The sequence below is a fragment of the Scylla paramamosain genome, unplaced genomic scaffold (genome assembly GCF_035594125.1).
Source record: "Scylla paramamosain isolate STU-SP2022 unplaced genomic scaffold, ASM3559412v1 Contig28, whole genome shotgun sequence".
Classification (NCBI taxonomy): Eukaryota; Metazoa; Arthropoda; class Malacostraca; order Decapoda; family Portunidae; genus Scylla; species Scylla paramamosain.
In genome coordinates, this window is record NW_026973693.1 from 504,393 (window position 1) to 525,000 (window position 20,608).

General features: G+C 40.5%; 1 protein-coding gene and 1 long non-coding RNA gene across 2 annotated transcripts in view; one reads left to right on the forward strand and one right to left on the reverse strand.

Annotated features, from left to right (window-relative positions):
• Positions 1–1,091: 1,091 nt before the first annotated feature.
• The window catches only part of LOC135097684 (uncharacterized), a 69,982-nt gene continuing 50,465 nt past the window's right edge, over positions 1,092–20,608 (forward strand). The window contains exon 1 of the mRNA XM_063999639.1: positions 1,092–1,192. The gene's annotated coding sequence lies outside the window, so the exon portion shown is untranslated. The remainder of the gene's footprint in view (positions 1,193–20,608) is intronic.
• On the reverse strand, positions 16,835–17,530 carry LOC135097656 (uncharacterized). Its single transcript, XR_010265941.1, has 3 exons — positions 17,448–17,530; positions 17,107–17,352; positions 16,835–17,009 (listed from the first exon to the last, which is right to left on the reverse strand). It is a non-coding gene; the product is annotated as an uncharacterized LOC135097656 (long non-coding RNA).

Consider the following 20,608-nt stretch of genomic DNA (forward strand, 5'->3'; position numbering starts at 1 on the left):
CAGTCAGCCAGTCAATCAGCAATCCGGTAAGTCAACCAGTCATCCAGTCAATAAGCCGGTGAGTCAGTCAATTACCCAGTCAGCCAATCAGATACCAAGTCAAACAGTCAGTCAGTCAGTCAGTAAGCCGGTAAGACAGTCAGTTGCTCAGTCAGCCAGTCAAATATCCAGTCAGTCAGTCAGTCAGTCAGTCAGCTACTCACCCTCCCATCCGCCCACTACTACTACTACTACTACTACTACTACTATTGATATATTTATCCTTGTTATTCGTATGTAGAAATAGTAGTTTTAATTGGTAGTAGTGGTAAGAGTAATAGTAGTAGTGTTAACACACACACACACACACACACACCAGTCTATCAATCAGTCTATCAATCAGTTTATCTCTCTATCTACCTATTTGTCTGTCTGTCTAGTTAATTGCCTTCTACCTATCTATCTATTTATCAATCTATCTAACCCCTAGCCCAATCAACATCCTCCTACATCCCAACGACCCTTCCCAACCTCCACAACGCCCCCCACACCTGCCACACACACACCTGCAGGTTCCGTTCTGTCGGCAGGTCCACACACTAGCGGGCACCAACTGGTACTGCCAGCTGAAGTGTTTGCCAGGTGCAGACCAGGTGTAGTAAGTCATGTGGTGTATTGCATCTACGTACAGCCCCCTCCTGCACCTCCACCAGCAGCTGTGTGGGCGCCTGTGGGGGAGAGAGGTAGATTAGGTGGGTGGTTGGTGTGTGGGTGAGTAGATTGTAAGTATTGTTACGTTGGGTTTAGTTACGGTAGGTTAAGTAAGGTTATGTGTAGTTAGGCTGAGTTTTGTGGACGCCTTGGGATGGGTAAAGAGATTAGAAGAGTAGATAGGGACGTTTGGTAAGGTTTGGTTAGAGATAGATGGGTAGATAAATAGGTTAGGTTAGTTTAAGTTAAGGTAGGATAGGGACAGATGGGTAGGTGGATACATCATTCAATATTCACGTGTTGTTATGTTGTAGTGTTGTGTCGTAATATTTCACAGCAAAATAATAATTGTTCTCTCTCTCTTTCTCCTTTCAGATACGCATGCACACACGCACGCACGCACGCACGCACGCACGCAAAGTGTTAGTTATTATGTGTGGAAAGAGAATTGCGTGTTCTACTACTACTTCTACTACTACTATTACTACTACTGCCGTGAAGAGTAAGTACCCTTATATTGTTGTTGTTGTCGTTGTTGTTGTTGTTGTTGTTGTTGTTGTTGTTGTTGTTGTTGTTGTTGTTGTTGTTACTATTCTTCTTCTTCTTCTTCTTCTTCTGATATAAAGGTATAAGTGTCTGTGTGTGTGTGTGTGTGTGTGTGTGTGTGTGTGTGTGTTTCGATCTTGCCACACTTAAGTAACTAACACAACCGAAAAACTACCTTGAAAATTACCTTCCATCTCAATTTTCAACCGTTTTGTGAAAACATGTCGTTGTGGAGGAGGAGGAGGAGGAGAAGAAGAGAAAAACATGTACAAATAACACAGTAGTAGTAATAGTAGTAGTAGTAGTAGTAGTAGTAGTAGTAGTAGTAGTAGTAGTAGTAGTAGTAGTAGTAATAGTAGTAGTAATAGTAGTAGTAGCAGCATTAGTTTCGACCCCGTATACTACACTTACGTAAATAAATGCAAAACAAACAAAACGACAAATAAATCAGATGGATAGAGAGACAAATAATGACACACAAACACAAACACTGATAAACACCTAGATACACAAGGAAAATAAAACTATAGATACACACACACACACACACACACACACACACACACACACACACAAATAATCACACAGGTTAAACTCTTGCATTAGGGAGGTGAACCGAATAGAATAATGGCGAGAGAAAGTAAAAAATCTTGTACAGTGAGGTGAGATGGATAGATAGATAAATAGATAGATAGACAAATAGACACACAAGTAAACTCAACAGACACGTGTAAACTCACCTGCCAGTCAGATAGATAGAAAAAATAGACAGACAGACAGACAGACAGACAGACAGACAGACAGACAGATAGATAGAGAGATAGAGAGATAAATATACAGGTAAACTCAGACAGACACATGCAAACTCACCCATCATTCTCCACACACACACACACACACAATGAAAATCCTCGGGCTGGCGTGGTCGAACAAGTCGTCAACCTCTTGTAGCATCACGTGACCCTGGAGCTCTCACCTGCACCCCCACCCCTCCACCGCCTCGCCCCCACACCATGTACCTCATCTGGCGAAGGGGGGGGAGGGAGGGGCGTGGGTGCTGGTTCTCTCTTTGATCTGGTGAGGGGTGTGTTGGAAGTGGAGGGGGGGGGAGGGTAGGAAGCTATTGGGGGTAGCAGGAGTAGGAGGAGGAAGAAAAGGAGGAGGAGAAGGAGGGAGATAAGGAGAGTGAGGCTGCACAACACCTCCACTACTTTTCAAAGGCTTTACTTGAAGTTACAAGCGGCTTTTTGAAAGTGTTTTCACAGTTGTAGTGACAGATGAACTGGGTTTGTACATTGTTACGAGGAGAAACACTGTCAAGAATCCTGGTGGTCATCTCTGTGGCTCTGGCAAACAGTCGTGGTGAGAGAGCAAAGCGTTTTTGAATACTGGTCTGGTCTGATCTCTCATTTGAATATACCAGTGACTTGACTCACGACTACACCACATTGTTTATCAGTTATGCAGTAACAGTATGACACAAAGTGACGCGTCAAAATGCATCGATAAACTTAAAGTTAGCAAGTCACCCGGGCCTGACACAATCTCTCCCCGCATCTTAACACAAGCGAAATCCGAATTAGTTAAACCACTAACCATATTGTCCCATATAAATCCTTACAGTCCGGTATAGTGCCTGATGAGTGGAGGCTCGCTAACCTCTCTAATGTATTTTCAATCATTCATCCCTTTCTCTGGTAAACTCTGGAACTCCCTGCCTGCTTTTGTATTTCCACCTTCCTATGACTTGAATTCCTTCAAGAGGAAGGTTTCAAGACACTTTTCCTTCAATTTTTGGCTATCGCTTTGGACCCTTTTCTGGGACTGGCATCTCAGTGGGCTTTTTTTTTATTGGATTTTTGTTGCCCTTGGCCAGTGTCAATTCTACATAAAAAAAAAAAAAAAACTTAACCTCATTTGTATTGAAAATGCTTGAAACACTAATAAGAGATAAACTCGTTAATCACTAAGAATAAAACAACTTCCTTAAAAATACTCAACACGGCTTCCGCAACAAACGCTCTTGTTTGACGAACCTCTCACACTTCTTGTATAATATTCTGAAGCAGTATGACGAGAAAAAAACGGTAAATATAATATATCTTGATTTTTTAAAAGGCCTTCGACAAAGTCCCCCACAAACGTTTACTGATTAAACTAAAATCACAGGGTATCCAAGGCGACGTGTTGCGATGGGCTGAAAATGACTAAACAACCGTAAACAAAGAGTAGTAATAAATGGAAAAGCATCCAAATAGACTAACGTAACCAGCGGGGTGCCACAGGGATCAGTCTTACGTACCTGTTCTCTTCCTTGCTTATATCAACGACATAGATGAGGGTGTTACTAGCATAATATCGAAGTTTGCTGATGACACCGAAATTGCAAATTCCGTAGACTCTAACGAACAAGTAATAGAAATGCTGAAAAATCTAGATAATTAACAGACTGGGGGCAAACCTGGCAGATGAGTGCGAAGGGCTTCACGTAGGGTATAGAAACGAGAAAGCAAAGTATATTTTAAATGGTACCCAACTTAAAAGTGTTGACAACGAAATTGATTTAGGAGTGACAATATCGAGTAGCTTAAAACTTAGCCAACAATGTTCACAAGTCGTAAAGAAAGTGAATAAAGTAATTGGCTTAATCAGCAGATCTTTTGAGTATTCAAGTTTGAATTCATGTTTGAATCTAAGGATACAGTCCTCACTTTGTATAACTCTTTAGTCCGTCCCCTTTTAGAATATTGCGTTCAAGCATGGCGCCCCTGCTACCAGAAAGACATTGATCAATTAGAAAGAGTTCAGCGTAGAGTAACAAAAATTATACCAAGCCTAACAAACAAATCATACGAAGAGCGTCTTAAAGAATTAAATCTTTTCCCATTAACACAAAGAAGACTAAGAGGCGACTTAATACAGGTGTTTAAAATCATCAAAGGCATTGATAACATGGACTGCAGTAAATATTTTACCATAGACTCTTCAAATTACACGAGGAAACGGTTGCAAAATTGTTGGGAAATCCTTCAACTCTCACGAATCATTTATTTATTTATTTTTTTCCACCAATTAGTAAATCCATGGAATGGGCTTCCTCGAGACGTGATACACTGCAACACCGTAGAAATTTTTAAAAGCCATCTTGATAAATAGCCTGCAATCTGCGGCTAACAGCGTTTCTTTGTTAGTGATTAACTTCCTTGCCTATAGGAAATGGGAGGACTTCATTTCATCTATTTTCTTTCTTTCTTGTAAAATTTTCTTCGTTTTTTTTTTTTTTTCTCTTCTTCTCTAACCCCGTAAGGTGTTTCTTTCCGACCTGTTTTCCTGTACGGCTCATGCCGGAGGGAGCGGCGCTTCCGCTTTCCTGTCCTTTTCTTCTACTATCAGCTTACTAATCCTAGGTCAGGTCACCTCGTGAGGACCGCAAGGTCTGTTGTGGCTTTTTTTATGTAATTCTATGTAATTCAGTTAAATCAGTAACTAAACTAGTCCAAACACAATCCAACTTAACCTAACCAAACCTAACCTCACCTCACCAGCAAGTCTTAGCCTCACCTAACCCAACCTAACCACACTTAACCCAACCTAATCAAACCTAACCTTACCCAACCAAACCAAACCAAACAAACTCTCCTAACCAAACACCTCCAACCAAACCAGAGACGGTGTGGACAGAAACAGTGTGTGTGGATTATTACCAATTTCACAGGTAGTGTACGTCTCTCTCTCTCTCTCTCTCTCTCTCTCTCTCTCTCTCTCTCTCTCTCTCTCTCTCTCTCTCTCTCTCTCTCTCTCTCTCTCTCTCTCCTTCCCCTTCAGTTTGCATGATTTAAGTATTGTTAGGATTTTTTTAGAAATTTGCTTAGTTTCCCCTTGAAAAAAAAAAAAAACGAGGGAGAAAAATAAGAGTAAATGTTAGTGTGTGTGTGTGTGTGTGATGATTGCTTAATTGAGGGCTGGTATATATACGAGTATATATATATATATATATATATATATATATATACATATATATATATATATATATATATATATATATATATATATATATATATATATATATATATATATATATATATATATATATATATATATATATATATATATATATAAAGAACTTGAATTAAGAAGAGAATAATATTACGTGACATAAAATGAGTAAACAAATCTTCTACTAATTTACAACAAAAAAAAAAAAGATATACACAGGAGGAAAACGGAACACGAGGAACACTAAGAAAATGTGTCCCTTTTCAGGGTAAACTTGGCAAGTAACATGACACACACACACACACACACACACACACACACACACACACACACACACACACACACACACACACACACACACACACACACACACACACACACACACACACACACACACACACACACATTTTTTTTTTTTTTATATAGGAAGGACACTGGCCAAGGGGAACAAAAATCCAATAAAAAAAAAAAATGCCCACTGAAATGCCAGTCTCATAAAAGGGTCAAAGCAATGGTCATGAAATGATGAATAAGTGTCTTGAAACCTCCCTCCTGAAGGAATTCAAGTCATAGGAAGGTGGAAATACAGAAGCAGGCAGGGAGTTCCAGAGTTTACCAGAGAAAGGGATGAATGATTGAGAATACTGGTTAACTCTTGCGTTAGAGAGGTGGACAGAATATATATATATATATATATATATATATATATATATATATATATATATATATATATATATATATATATATATATATATATATATATATATATATATATATATATTGAGAATTACTGGTTAACTCTTGCGTTAGAGAGGTGGACAGAATATATATATATATATATATATATATATATATATATATATATATATATATATATATATATATATATATATATATATATATATATATATATATATACATATATATACATATATATATATATATATATATATATATATATATATATATATATATATATATATATATATATATATATATATATATATATATATATATATATATATACACACACACACACACACACACACACACACACACACACACACACACACACACACACACACACACACACACACACACACACACATAAGAACATAAGAAAGAACATAAGAAATAAGGGAAGCTGCAAGAAGCGACCAGGCTTACACGTGGCAGTCCCTGTATGAAACACTCCTACCTATTTCCATCTGTTATCCCCATCCATAAACTTGTCTAATCTTCTCTTAAAGCTCTCTAGTGTCCTGGCACTAACTACATGATTACTGAGTCCGTTCCACTCATCTACCACTCTATTTGAGAACCAATTTTTTTCCTATCTCCTTCCTAAACCTAAATTTTTCAAGCTTGAACCCGTTATTTCTTGTTCTACCTTGGTTGCTGATCCTAAGAATTTTGCTTACATCTCCCTTGTTATAACCCCTATACCACTTAAAGACTTCTATCAGGTCCCCTCTTAACCTACGTCTCTCTAGAGAATGTAAATTTAACCGCTTCAACCTCGCTTCGTAAGGAATACTCCTCATCCCCTGAATCCTTTTAGTCATTCTCCTCTGTACTGATTCTAATAGACCTATATCTTTCCTGTAATGTGGGGCCCAGAACTGCACAGCGTAGTCTAGATGAGGTCTGACCAGCGCCAAGTATAACTTTAATATTACTTCCGGCCTTCTACTTTTAACACTCCTAAAAATGAATCCTAGTACCCTATTTGCCTTGTTTCTGGCTTCTATGCATTGTTTCCCTAGACGGAGTTCAGAGCTAACTATAACTCCTAAATCTTTCTCGTACCCTGTACCTACCAGAGTTTGGGTGTTTAATGTGTACCTATTGTGTGGGTTTCCTCTACCTACGCTAAGCACTTTGCATTTATTGATATTAAATTGCATTTGCCATCTATCCGTCCATTCATTCATTCTATCTAAGTCTGTCTGCAAGGCGATGGCATCCGCTTCTGACCTAATTAATCTACCTATCTTTGTGTCATCCGCAAATTTACTAACATCGCTACTAATTCCACTATCCAAGTCATTGATATATATTAGAAATAATAATGGCCCTAATACTGATCCCTGTGGCACCCCACTAATGACATGACCCCACTCGGATTTCGAGCCGTTTATTAGCACTCTCTGTCGCCTGTTACCAAGCCATGACCCTATCCAACCTAACACCTTCCCATCTATCCCGTGCGCCCTAACCTTTCTCAGGAGCCTTTGATGGGGCACCTTGTCGAATGCTTTACTAAAGTCCAGATATAAGATATCATAACTATCACCATTATCTACTGCCTCGTACACCTTACTGTAAAAACTTAACAAGTTTGTCAGGCAAGACTTCCCCTTCGTGAAGCCATGCTGTGACTGATTTATCAAGTTATGTTTGTCTAAATGTTCCCTAATGTTCCTGGCTATTATTGACTCTAACATTTTACCTACAACTGAAGTTAAGCTGACAGGTCTATAATTAGACGCTAAAGTTTTATCCCCTTTCTTAAAGATGGGTACTACATTAGCCTGCCTCCACATTACTGGTACCTCACCCGACTCCAGTGATTTCCTAAAGACAGAAACTAACGGCTCACTAATAATCTTTTTACATTCCTTCAGTACTCTGGGATATATTTCATCAGGTCCTGGTGACTTGAACTTTTTTAGCCTATCTATCTCCTGCTCCACTATCTCCCTAGATATGGAAATATCCGTCAGCTTCTCATACTCATCTGCTCTAAACACCTGTTCACTATCTGGCATATCCTGCATGTTTTCCTGAGTGAAGACAGTTAAAAAATAATCATTCAGAAGTTTACTAATCTCCTCCCCAGAACTAACCAGCTCCCCATCTGCTGCCTTTAATGGACCTACAGTATCCTTATTTTTCGTCCTGTATACCTGATAAAATCCCTTGGGGTCCGTCTTCGCCTGGCTGGCTACCTTTAATTCATAATTGTCCTTAGCTTTCCTCGTTAACTTCCTGACTGTTCTAACTAATTCATTATACTGTGTCCTTAAAACTTCCTCACCTGCCTTTAATCTCTTATATATACTTCTCTTACGCCCTATATAATGCTTTAACCTAGCAGTCATCCATTTAGGGTCATTTTTTTGTGATCTTATTGTTTTATACGGGATATTTGCTAATTGACCTGTATGAACTTTATCTACGAAATATTTATACAATTCATCTACATTTACTTCACCTAAACCCCTCATCTCGTTCCCTACCATCCTCTCCCCTCCCTCATCAACTCGCCTCGACCTTACCTCTCTCATTTCACCATGACCTGACATTCCAACATACTCACACCTATCTCCCCCCTTCCTCTTTCCTCCTCCCTTCTGGAGCCTCACCTCACCTCCCTCATCCTGCCTTATCTCTCTGAACTCCGTCCCTGACCTGACCTCACCCTGCATCCTTTGCCAGTCCACTCCTTGGAGGTACCTTTTTAATTCTTCAAAATCTGCTCTCCTAAAGTCAGGTATTTTACTAGTGTTTTTATTTCTAACAGTTTCTTCCCATTCTAGATTGTACCTAATTTCCCTATGGTCACTGTTACCTAGCTGTCCTCCAACCTCTACCTGCGTGACTGCTTCCTCCCTGTTAGTAAGAATTAAATCTAGAATATTATTCCCCCTTGTGGGTTCTACGACTACCTGTTTTAAAAAATTATCCTGAATTACCTTAAGGAATTCCTCTGCTTCCTTGTTACCCACAATCAGACTCCAGTCGATATTCCTAAAATTAAAATCTCCTACCACACATACCTGACTGTACCTGCCTGCTCTATTTAATTCCTGCCACAGTGAGGTGTTAATTTCCTCTGTACTGGTCGGTGGTCTGTAAACTACCCCTAGTACTACTGACTGCGATCCTTCCTTAATATCTACCCATATCGACTCTGCTTTGTTATCTGTTTTAATTCTTTTGTTCATACAGCACTGTAATGTGTCCCTAACGTATAACGCGACACCTCCTCCTCTCCTGTTTTCTCTATCTTTATAGAACATTGTATACCCATCTATCTTAACCTCTGGATTAAATACTTTTCCTGACATATCTAACCAAGTTTCAGTTAAAGCGATGATATCAAATTTCTCTACACTCGCTATTCCTCTAAGCAAGTCACACCGATTAACCTTCCCTTTCTTCCACTCTTCAAGATTACAGGTAAGGAGGGAAGGGGAGCGGAATGAAAGAATCCTCCTTTTCCTCCTCCTTCTCCTCTTCCTCTTTCCTCTCCTCCACCTCCTCCTCCTCCTCCTCCTCCTCCTCCTCCTCCTCCTTCTCCTCCTCTTCCTCCCCCTCCTCCTCCTCCTCCTCCTCCTCCATGTATTTTCTTCAAGTAGTTTAGCATTGATATGTAATAGTATATTGTATTTCTTTATTGTAGCTCGACATGTCTCCTGTTTTTTTTTTTTTCTTCTTATTATGTATTCCTAAATATTCCTCCTCTGGTTTTATTCTAATTAATATATCTACTAGTATTTTCTTAGTAGTTATACTTAATAATAAAGTATTTGTTTTCTTGATTATTTGGGTTAATTTCATTTCTTGGGCTAGAGGGAGAGAGAGAGAGAGAGAGAGAGAGAGAGAGAGAGAGAGAGAGAGAGAGAGAGAGAGAGAGAGAGAGAGAGAGAGTACAGCAGCCCTCCAAATTTCACTGTACAAAGAATGGTAACACCCCTTTAAGTGTGTAACATGTAGACCTTCTGCCTACTTATACCCCTTAACACACACACACACACACACACACACACACACACACACACACAGGCCTCTCTCGATTATGCATTAACTTAAAAGAAGATGAAGAACTAACTGGCTCAATAGCGGTGAGGCTTCTGGTCTTAACTGAGCGTCATTATCCTCAAGAAGTCAGGAATGGAGTGGCGGTTGTTTTCTTTCAGCCCAGGGAGGTGTGGGGGAGGGGGGGGGAGATTAGGGATGAGCTGACCAACGGCCTGGGGGATTTCGTTATCATACGTTCTCTCTCTCTCTCTCTCTCTCTCTCTCTCTCTCTCTCTCTCTCTCTCTCTCTCTCTCTCTCTCTCTCTCTCTCTCTCTCCATCTTATCTCCAGGTCACAAAGACACACATCTTTCTCCTCACATCCTCTCCCTCTCTCCCGCCTCCACTCTCCCCCGCCGTGGCTGGGAGCATTAGCCACTCACCTTTCCTCCGGAGGGGGCGGGGCTGGGGAGAGGAGGGGTGGAGAGGCAGGGAGACAACGGCAAGTAAGTGGGAGGAAAGGAAACAAGATTTGGTATCAAGATGCAAGCAGGAGAGGTCTTTGTTGTGGCGAGTGGAGGGTGTGAGGGGGAGGGGAGAGGGGAAGTAAGGGTTTGGAAGGAGTTAAGGGGAGTCCAACAAGGGATTTAGGGTGCTGAGGGCATCTGGTGTTTTGGGAACGATTGTAGTGGCTCGGGTGTTTAGAGTTTAAGGGTTTTGAGAAGGGTTTAAGGGTTTAGGATAAGTGTGTTGGATTTTTAGAGAGGTTTAGATGTGGGCTGTTTTACTGTCTACTACTACTACTACTACTACTACTACTACTACTACTACTACTACTACTACTAGTTTATTACCATCACTACTACCATCCCCAGTTTGAGTTTCACGCACACTTTCACTCACGTTATGGAGGACAAATAACATGTAAACCTTCTTCACAGTCTTAATTTAACAACAGCACCAACAACAACAACAAAAACACCAAACAACAAACAAACAAGCAAACGAACGAACGAACGGCAAACACGCATCAAGTTCCACAAGTCCAAGAGCCCAAAATTTCGATTAATTTTTTGTCTTTTCCTAAATTTTCATTCCGACATTCGCCGCCCCCGTCGCCGCCACCGCCGCCGCCGCCGCCGCCGCCGCCGCCGCCGCCACCACCACCGCCACCACCACCACCTAGGTAGGTTTATTTTAACAAAATTTATCTTTGTTTATTCGGTGACTTGGGTGGTCGTGGTTGTGGTGGTGGAGGTAAGAGTGACATGGGATGCGTTGTGATAAGTAGGGGAGAGAGAGAGAGAGAGAGAGAGAGAGAGAGAGAGAGAGAGAGAGAGAGAGAGAGAGAGAGAGAGAGAGAAATTACCTCCCTTTACCTCCCTTTCCATTTTCTCTGCAACCCCTCCTTTCACTACATTTACTTCTCTCCCTCCCTCCCTCCTTCCCTCCCTCCCAGCAAGGCCAGAGAGGCACAGATCGCGGTCACCTTTCATTAAACTTTCGTTCTCACCTCTCAAGTATTTTTTTTCCTTCCCTCTATTCTATTTGACTTGGCGGAGGAAGCTTGAAAGACTGGAGACTTTAGAGAGTTAGGTAATGTGTATTGTTGTTGTTATTACTGTTGTTACTGGTGGTGGTGATGGTGGTGGGTGTGGTGGTGATGGTGGTAGTAATATAATATAAATCTCAATCCATCGACTCTTTTTCCGTTTTTCAGCGTATTTTTTTTTTTTCCTGCGTTTCATTCACGTTTTCATCCTTGTATTATCTTATCTTTTTACTTTTATTTTCTCAATTATTTATTTTTCTTTTACTATTCACATAATACAAATCTCCAGCGTTCAGCTCCTTTTCCATCTTTAGGTATATTTTCCCTACGTTTGACTCACGTCTCTTAATTTCCCTGTTGTCCCTTCTATCTTCCGTGCTATTTCTTCATGATTATCTGTTTACATTACGTAAATCTGCATCTTTTACCTCCTTTCCATCTTGTAATGCATTTTCCCGCTGTTCATTCACGTCTCTCTGTTATTTCCTCTCTCCCAATCTTTATAACTTCCTCTTCTCACCTCCACTCCTGCCCCTCCACCGTTGTTCCGCCTCCACCCCTTCATCTGCTTCCACCACGAGGTTTTTACTTACTCTCTTCCACCGCTTCCTCTCCTCCCTCCCTTCCATCACTTATCCTAATTCTTTCTACTTTTTTTTCTTTGCCTTTTCCTTTCATTTCGTCTACTCGTTTGGATGACATTTTATTTTCTTTTTTCCTTTGCTTTGTATTCTCTCTCTCTCTCTCTCTCTCTCTCTCTCTCTCTCTCTCTCTCTCTCTCTCTCTCTCTCTCTCTCTCTCTCTCTCTCTCTCTCTCTCTGTTTTATAATCTTCTATTCGTATTTTTCCCGTGATTGATGTTTTCTTCATTTTGTCTTTGTTCTTCCTCTTTTCTTCCTTCCTTCCTTCCTTCCTTCCTTCCTTGTTCCTCCCAGGCTCTCATCACTACTCAATGGAAATGCACAGCCTGCTATGTTTCCTAGTGATGAAAAAATATTACAGCAAAAAGAGAGAGCGGTATTTATTAAGGCCATATGTTGCTGACAGAGAGAGAGAGAGAGAGAGAGAGAGAGAGAGAGAGATTTTATTTTTTGTAATTTTGTATTTTGTATCTTGTTTGAATTAAGATGTTTTTCTTTTTAATCACTAAACTGACTGTGTGTGTGTGTGTGTGTGTGTGTGTGTGTGTGTGTGTGTGTGTGTGTGTGTGTGTTTTAGGGTACCGAGTTCACGAGACTTCCAACACTTAAATTTTCTACTCCACCACACACACACACACACAGTAGCAAGTTGGAGGTGTCCCCGAGGCACCACGGAGAGCCCTTCACTCCAGCAGGGGAGCGTGTTACCACTGCTGTGGGAATGAGGTGGCCGGGAAACACGCTGGCTACAGCATGGGGTTGTGTCACAATTGGTAGTGCTGGACAAATGCCAGTTAGCATTGCACTTTCTACTACTATAACCCTCTACATGTTTTGGCTTTTAGTACTTGATAAAAAGTTTTCTTAGTCTCTATCATTCATTCTCTGCTTTCCCTCTGTCCCTCTTCTCTATTTTTCTCCTTGTATCCTTTTCATCGCTCTCTCACTTTGCCATTCTTGTGCTTTTCTCTTTCCTCATGTTTTTTTTTTTTTTTCCTCCTCCTCCTCCTCCTGAAGTGGCTGTTCAGGAACCCGTCTTGACTCGGGAGCTGGGGTTTGCGCATGCGCAGTGTTGCCTAGTAACGCGTTCCTGGCAACGCAGTTTTACCACCTCAGTCTGACGATGGCTGTACACAACTAACGATAATCATGGCTGCATACAGTGATGCTTCTGTTGTCAAGGCTCTAGCAATAAGTGATATTGATAAAATGAAAAATGCCCAGCTAAAACAAGCCTTGTCTGCTCTCATAAATGAACCAAGAGATGAGGAGCCATCAACAGAATCCTTCTGGAAGAGCTTCGAAGCCTCAGAGTAGCAGCAGCAGAGGTGGCATCACTGAATCAAGAGAAGTTCAGACTCTGACTGACAAATTCAGAACTGCTTTTGACATGATCCATCAACAACAGCGATTCCTAGAGTCATTAGATGCTAAGGAAAGACAATGGAGTCTCATCATAACAGGCCCACCAGAGGACAGAGATGATCTTGGTGCAACTGACGATGAGAAAGTAATGAATGTGATGAACGCGGTAAGCCCTACCGAAGCAGTTGATCGAACCGGATGGATTGTGAGGCGACTGGCACAACAGAATGAAAGGGAAATGAGACCGATTCTCGTCACTGTTGGCGACCAAAATCAAAGAGACAGGATACTTCATGCAGCCAAAAATTTACAGAACGCTGGAGCACAGATGTCGCGAGTGTACATTAAAAAGGACGTCCACCTTGCAATCAGGAGAGAAACTGCTCGTCTGCAGAAGAGGGAGCGAGAAGAGCGAGAGGAAGCTGAGAGTGCCGGAGTAAATATCACTTACGATTGGAAGAACCGCGTGCTGCCAAGAGATGGCGTCATTATCGACAGCTTCACTCCTCGTGTTTTTTGTGTGCAAGCAGAGAGGTGAAGCTTTGTTGGTGGAATATTGCTGGTCTCAAAGACAAGTTACAAGAGCCAAGTATACTGAAGTTTATTCTGGACTTTGACATCGTTTGGATTCTTGAAGCCACAAAATATTTCAACGTACAAGTACCGGGACTTAGTGTGTGCCGAAATGTGTCAAGAAGTGGACGCAATAGAGGAGTGGTGATGCTTGGCCAGGATGCACTGATGCACAGTGTGAAGCAAGTTGACGTGGATGCTGAGGACCAGATATGCCACGGTGGTTTTGTGATGCATTCCAGAACTGAAGTTAGGAGGCGTATATATACCTCCAGATGCCTCCCCTTATTGTCATGGTGCTCAGTGCGGAGTACTGACGCAGCACACTGTGGATGCCGGCACCACTGTCGTCATGGCCGATTTCAACGCAACTGTAAGGAGGCAGGACACAGGCAGGTAAACACACAAACATACATACATACACAGTTGCCACTTCAAAATAACATAAAATTACTAAGAATATATTTGGCAACAATGTACAGTATTCATGCCATCGCCTTCCCCACTATTACTACTACTACTACTACTACAATAAGTGTTAGTACAAATATATGAACATACATGCATACACACTTATAGAGGAGGAGGAGGGGGGAGGAGGAGGAGGAGGAGGAGGAGGAGGAGGAGGGAGAGAGAGAGAGAGAGAGAGAGAGAGAGAGAGAGAGAGAGAGAGAGAGAGAGAGAGAGAGAGAGAGAGAGACAGAGAGGGAGAGAGGAGAGAGAGAGAGAGATGTTAGTAGCCCAATAATAATAATAATAATAATAATAATAATAATAATAATAATGGTAATATTTCATTAATATATATATATATATATATATATATATATATATATATATATATATATATATATATATATATATATATATATATATATATATATATATATATATATATCAATTTTTGCTACACCCTGTAAATAATATTAATCCTATTATTATTATTTTTATTATTATTATTATTATTATTATTATTTATTATTATTATTATTATTATTATTATTATTATTGATGTTATTATCATTACTTTTATGATGATGATTATTATTATTATTATTATTATTATTATTATTATTATTATTAGTAGTAGTAGTAGTAGTAGTAGTAGTAGCAGTAGTAGTAGTAGTAGCAGTAGCAGCAGTAGTAGTAGTAGTAGTGGTAGCAGTAGTAGTAGTAGTAGTAGCAGTAGTAGTAGTAGTAGTAGTAGTGTTATTATTATCATAATTATTGTCATTATTATTACTTTTATGAGTAATAGTAGTAGTAGTAAACAAACTTACACACACACACACACACACACACACACACACACACACACACACACACACACGAGCCTGGAGAAGATCAGGTGACACAGGGTCAGGTCAGGTCTCTCACCACTGACTGTTTCATAAAGCCACAGTGATGGTTTGCAAGGTTCTCAAAAGTGTTTCTCTCCTGTCACTAATGCAGAAATGTTGTTAATCTGTCACTACAACCTTAAAACAAATTAAAAACCCTTACAACTTCAACTAGAACCTTTTAAAAGAGTGTTTCTCCTGTTAATAATGCAGAAATGTTGTTAATCTGTCACTACAACCTTAAAAAAATAAAAATAAAAAAAAACCTTACTAGAGTCTTTTAAAAATGTTTTTCCTGTCAGTAATGCAGATGTTGTTAATCTGTCACCTCAACCCTAAAAACACCCTTAAAAACCTTACATCTTCGACTAGAGCTTTTTTAAAAGAGTGTTTCTCCTGTCAGTAATGCAGAAATATTGTTAATCTGTTACTGGAACCTTAAAAGCATCCTTAAAAACCTGCATCATTTCAACTAGAGCCTTTTAAAAGAGTGTTTCTCCTGTTGTTAATCTATCACTATAGCCTTAAGAACATCCTTAAAAACCCTTACAACTTCAACTAGAGCCTTTTAAAAGAGCATTCCTCCTATTTCTCCTTCAAGTTCACCTACAATCCCTCCTCCCCCTATCTCTCTCTCTCTCTCTCTCTCTCTCTCTCTCTCTCTCTCTCTCTCTCTCTCTCTCTCTCTCTCTCTCTCTCTCTCTCTCTCTCTCTCTCTCTCTCTCTCTCTCTCTCTCTCTCTCTCTCTCTCTCTCCACACAGTCCACAGCGACACACTGGATTGGTTGACAAGCCTGCAGTAGCTGTCAACCAGGTCTGCTAAGCTCTCTGCTCCGCCAATGGAGGGGCAGGTGATGGTGATGGCGAGGGCTTCTGTAGTACCTGCTACCTGCAACATAAGCCTGGGGTAGTGGTGGTGGTGGTGGTGGTGGTGGTGGTGGCGGTGATTAGAGGAGAAGAAAGAGGAAGGATTTGATGAGGACGGTAATTGTAGTAGTAGTAGCAGCAGTAGTAATAGTAGTGAGAGACCCCACCCACACCTCTCTCGCTTCTTCTCATCTCTCTCTCCCTCCCGGTCCTTTTCCCATTTAAATCCGTCACCTACCCACTTCCCCCCCCCCTCTCTCTCTCTCTCTCTCTCTCTCTCTCTCTCTCTCTCTCTCTCTCTCTCTCTCTCTCTCTCTCTCTTTCACCGTCACTCACTATCGTCATCACTCTCACCTTAAACTGCACCAGGGCCTTCCTGTGTTGCTCGCAGCTGCTCTGTAAGGTCTCCACGCTCTAAATCTGCTCAAAGTTTGCCATGTGTTGTGCTTGGAGTAGTAGTAGTAGTAGTAGTAGTAGTAGTAGTAGTAGTAGGGTTAGTAGTAGTAGTAGTAGTAGTAGTAGTAGTAGTAGTAGCAGTAGTAGTAGTAGTAGTAGTAGTAGTAGTAGTAGTAGTAGTAGTAGTAGTAGTGACAGTAGTAGTAGTAGTGGTACTTACGGCAGAGGCAGAATCTGTCCAGTAGGAAATACCAACACTTGGGCCGACAAGCAGAGTGACAGGAATAGACCAACCACACTGAAAATAGTAGTAGTAGTAGTAGTAGTAGTAGTAGTAAGTATCGACAGTACTACAAGACTCACATACAAACACTTCAGTAACACTTAACACTTACGCCGAGTGCACAGCGGAAGTTTTCGATGTCAAACTTTCCAACTTTTCCCAAAATCTCGAGGTACTTGAAGTGAGATTCGTAATCGAAGAACGCCGAGAATTTCTTAAAGTTTCCCTGCAAAGCCTTACGTAACGTTTTCTGTTTGGTGGTGTTGATGATGTAGGCCGGTAGGAATTCATGTAGACCGACTTCCTTCTCCGGCTGCTCAAGATTTGACTTCTTGTCCATCGCGCATCCGTTCATCCGCTGCGGAGAAAACGGGGGTGTTAGTTTTGCCGTCGCAGGGGGTACCGCTCAGATTTCAAGGGGGACCTAAATCGTGTTGTTTTCCGCAGTTTTACCTTAAAGACTCGCTTGATTTCGATGCAAGTGAGCTGGATGGCTGTGTCGAAATCCATGCCTTCTGCCGCCCTGCTTTCATCCTCCAGATAGTCACTTTTAACCTGGAAATAGTCATAATAGTAATAGTAATTGGGATAGTATAGATCACTCTCCCTGAAAATTAAAGGCGAGGTTTGCTTTGCGGGTACAGGGGTCAAATCTTAACCCCTTACTGCCGAAGAGGACAAATATGTCCTCCTTGGAATACATGGTTTTAACTCTGTCAAGTATCAGAGTTCGCTCGCCGGTCAGGACATACAAGTCCCGTTTCAGCTTTCGATCGGCACCTTTGTTTACACTGGAATGGTTGTCGCTTCTCGGATGAACCAGGACACTGAGAGCAGGTGGACGCGTGCCGGAGGTTGCGCAAAGCAGCCACTTTCACTACATCCTGGATGTATCCCCAGGTAAAGCACAATTATGACAAAATTTGCTGTGATAAACGCACACCTAAAGATCATATTTACATCCCAAAAATCCTCATATCACCCTTTACCAAACATCTGTAGTGCTTGTTTAAAGGTGACATTTGTGTCCTATCAGGCAAATGAATACTATTATATAAATGAGCAATATTTTCGTCTTTGTTATACTACCGATATATTTTTGCAGTGACATGCAAATAGTTTTATTATATATTAAACTTGGTTTAATTTACAATATAACACCATAGATGTGTAGTGAATTAAAAACAATGAATGACAAGTAAATATTCTTGCAGAACCCTCTCGTTGCTGCAGTACTACTGCATTCTGCGGACAAAATAAAAGTTCAAACACCACCGAAAAACTGGTGGAAACATTGTTAGCTGCCAGTGATGCCGAAGTTAGCGAGGATGAGTGTTATGAAGTGGATGAAGGAAATCAAATAAAATCTGCATTTTGTTGACAACACGACACTAGACAAAACTGACAAAATATGCAAGGTGAGACCTCTAGTTAACCACCTACAGAAGTTTCCACAAATCTCCACGACAGAAAACCTGTGTGTAGATGAGCAAATGGTCCCTTCCAAGGTCAGTCAGGTATGACAGCATTGTGAAGAGAATAAGGAAGTGAAAGGAGGATATGAAGAGAGAGATAAACATTCAAGAAAAAAAAAAAAAAACTCATAAATGGGGTTATAAGATATTTGTGTTGGCAGACAGCATGGGTGTGGTGTATGATTTTATGCCTTATACTAGAAAAATTCAAGCTGTTGGCAAGCCTGATGTTCCAGATCTCAAACCAAGCTGGAATGCAGTACTGCATCTTGCTGAAAGTATACCGAGCATGAAAAATCACAGACTGTACTTTGACAGTTGGTTCACATCTGTGCCCCTCCTTGAACATCTAGCCTCGAGGGGAATATGGTGTTCTGGCACAGTGCAGGCAAAGAGGCTAGAAGGTTTGACGTTCAAGTCAGACAGACAACTTGCAGCTCAAGGTACAGGTTGTCATGATGAATGGGAAACGAAAACTGGGGACACTAAAATTTCAGGTGTCAAGTGGATGGATACCAAGTCAGTGTGTCTTGTATCATCATTTACAACATCAAGGCCAACAGAGAAATGTTCCAGGCACGACAAGAACACTAAAGACAGAGTTGAAACCCCCAGGCCCAATATTGTAGCAGATTGTAACAAACATATGGCAGGTGTTGATTTGTGTGACCAATTGCTTGCTTACAACCTTCAAAGCAAGGAAATACTATCAGAGGCTTGTATTTCACTTACTTGACATGACTGTGGTAAACTGTTGGTTACAGTACAGACGATCAGCAACTGATGTGGGAGTGAGTCCCTTCTCTAAAGCAGAATAGTCTTTGTGAGTTCAGGCTAAGACTACCAAGGTCCCTGATGTGTGGTGCAAAGATGTGACAAGAAAAAGAGGAAGACCTTCAAATGCTGTGGACAGTGCCTTTGCTCAGAAGAGGAAAACTGGGAGAGCCACCAAGAAAATTTCAGAAAAAGACACACGGCAAGACAATGTTGTGCATTTCCCTGCTTTCAGTGCAAATAGGGGCACATGCAAGTTGCCAGGCTGTAAGGAAAAAGTACAAATGTATTGCATGAAACGCAAAGTTCACCTGTGCTGTGATGCAAGAAGAAACTGCTTCTATGATTTCCATGCAACATGAGGCGGCACACAAGGATTGTGCTAAATAAAAAAAGGAACAATTCTTCGAAGTCAATTTATGGAATTATTATTATTATCATTATTTTTTTTCATTAATCAGAGATGAGATATTATCACATGAATGCTCAGTACAAACATGAGAAGTCATTCACATTTTTTTTTCTTTCATGTAAGGTTTAAAAGTTTAAGAAATCCTAAACTCATTGGTAATACTACTGAGACCATGAATCTGTCATACGCCTAAATGGACATTTATGTCCCTTTATGGATTTTATTTGTAATTGACGAATACAGATGAATAAAACGTGCCTGTATGTTTAGTTTTGCCTTAAGAGAAGGATAATGAAATGAAAGAGTTTTTTCTTACAGCTGGAAAATATTTCAGGCAGTAAAGGGTTAAAACTACTATTACCATTATTACTATTATCATTACTGTCACTACTACTGCCACCATCATAGTACAGTATTGAGTCACAAGTACTAATAGTGTAAAAAGCATTGATAAGGATTTAAACAGCGTTGTGAAGAGAATAAGGAAGTGAAAGGAGGATATGAAGAGAGGTAAACATCATACGTCTGGCAGCGTACCTCAGTGATGGGTAGGGTGGCCACCACTCTCTCTCTCTCTCTCTCTCTCTCTCTCTCTCTCTCTCTCTCTCTCTCTCTACAAGCTTATTACTAAAGGGATGACTGGTGCAAATAGTTACCAAGGCTTCAATATGCGAATGTAAGAAATAATATGATTTGGTAGATAATGAATGAGTGAAAGAGTTTGCTACTGACTCACAGGTGGAAAAGGAAATTATTAAAGCCAAAGATGAGCTACAGAAAATACTGAGAAATAAAGAATTAGAGAAAAAAAAAACAATTAGAGGAAGAAATGAACATGATAGTGATGCTGAATGCAATAAAATGAGAAAATACTTGGAAAAAATTAAGAATTAGGAAAAATTAATATGATAGTGAAGATGAATGCACTAAAATGAGAAAAATACAAGGAAAAA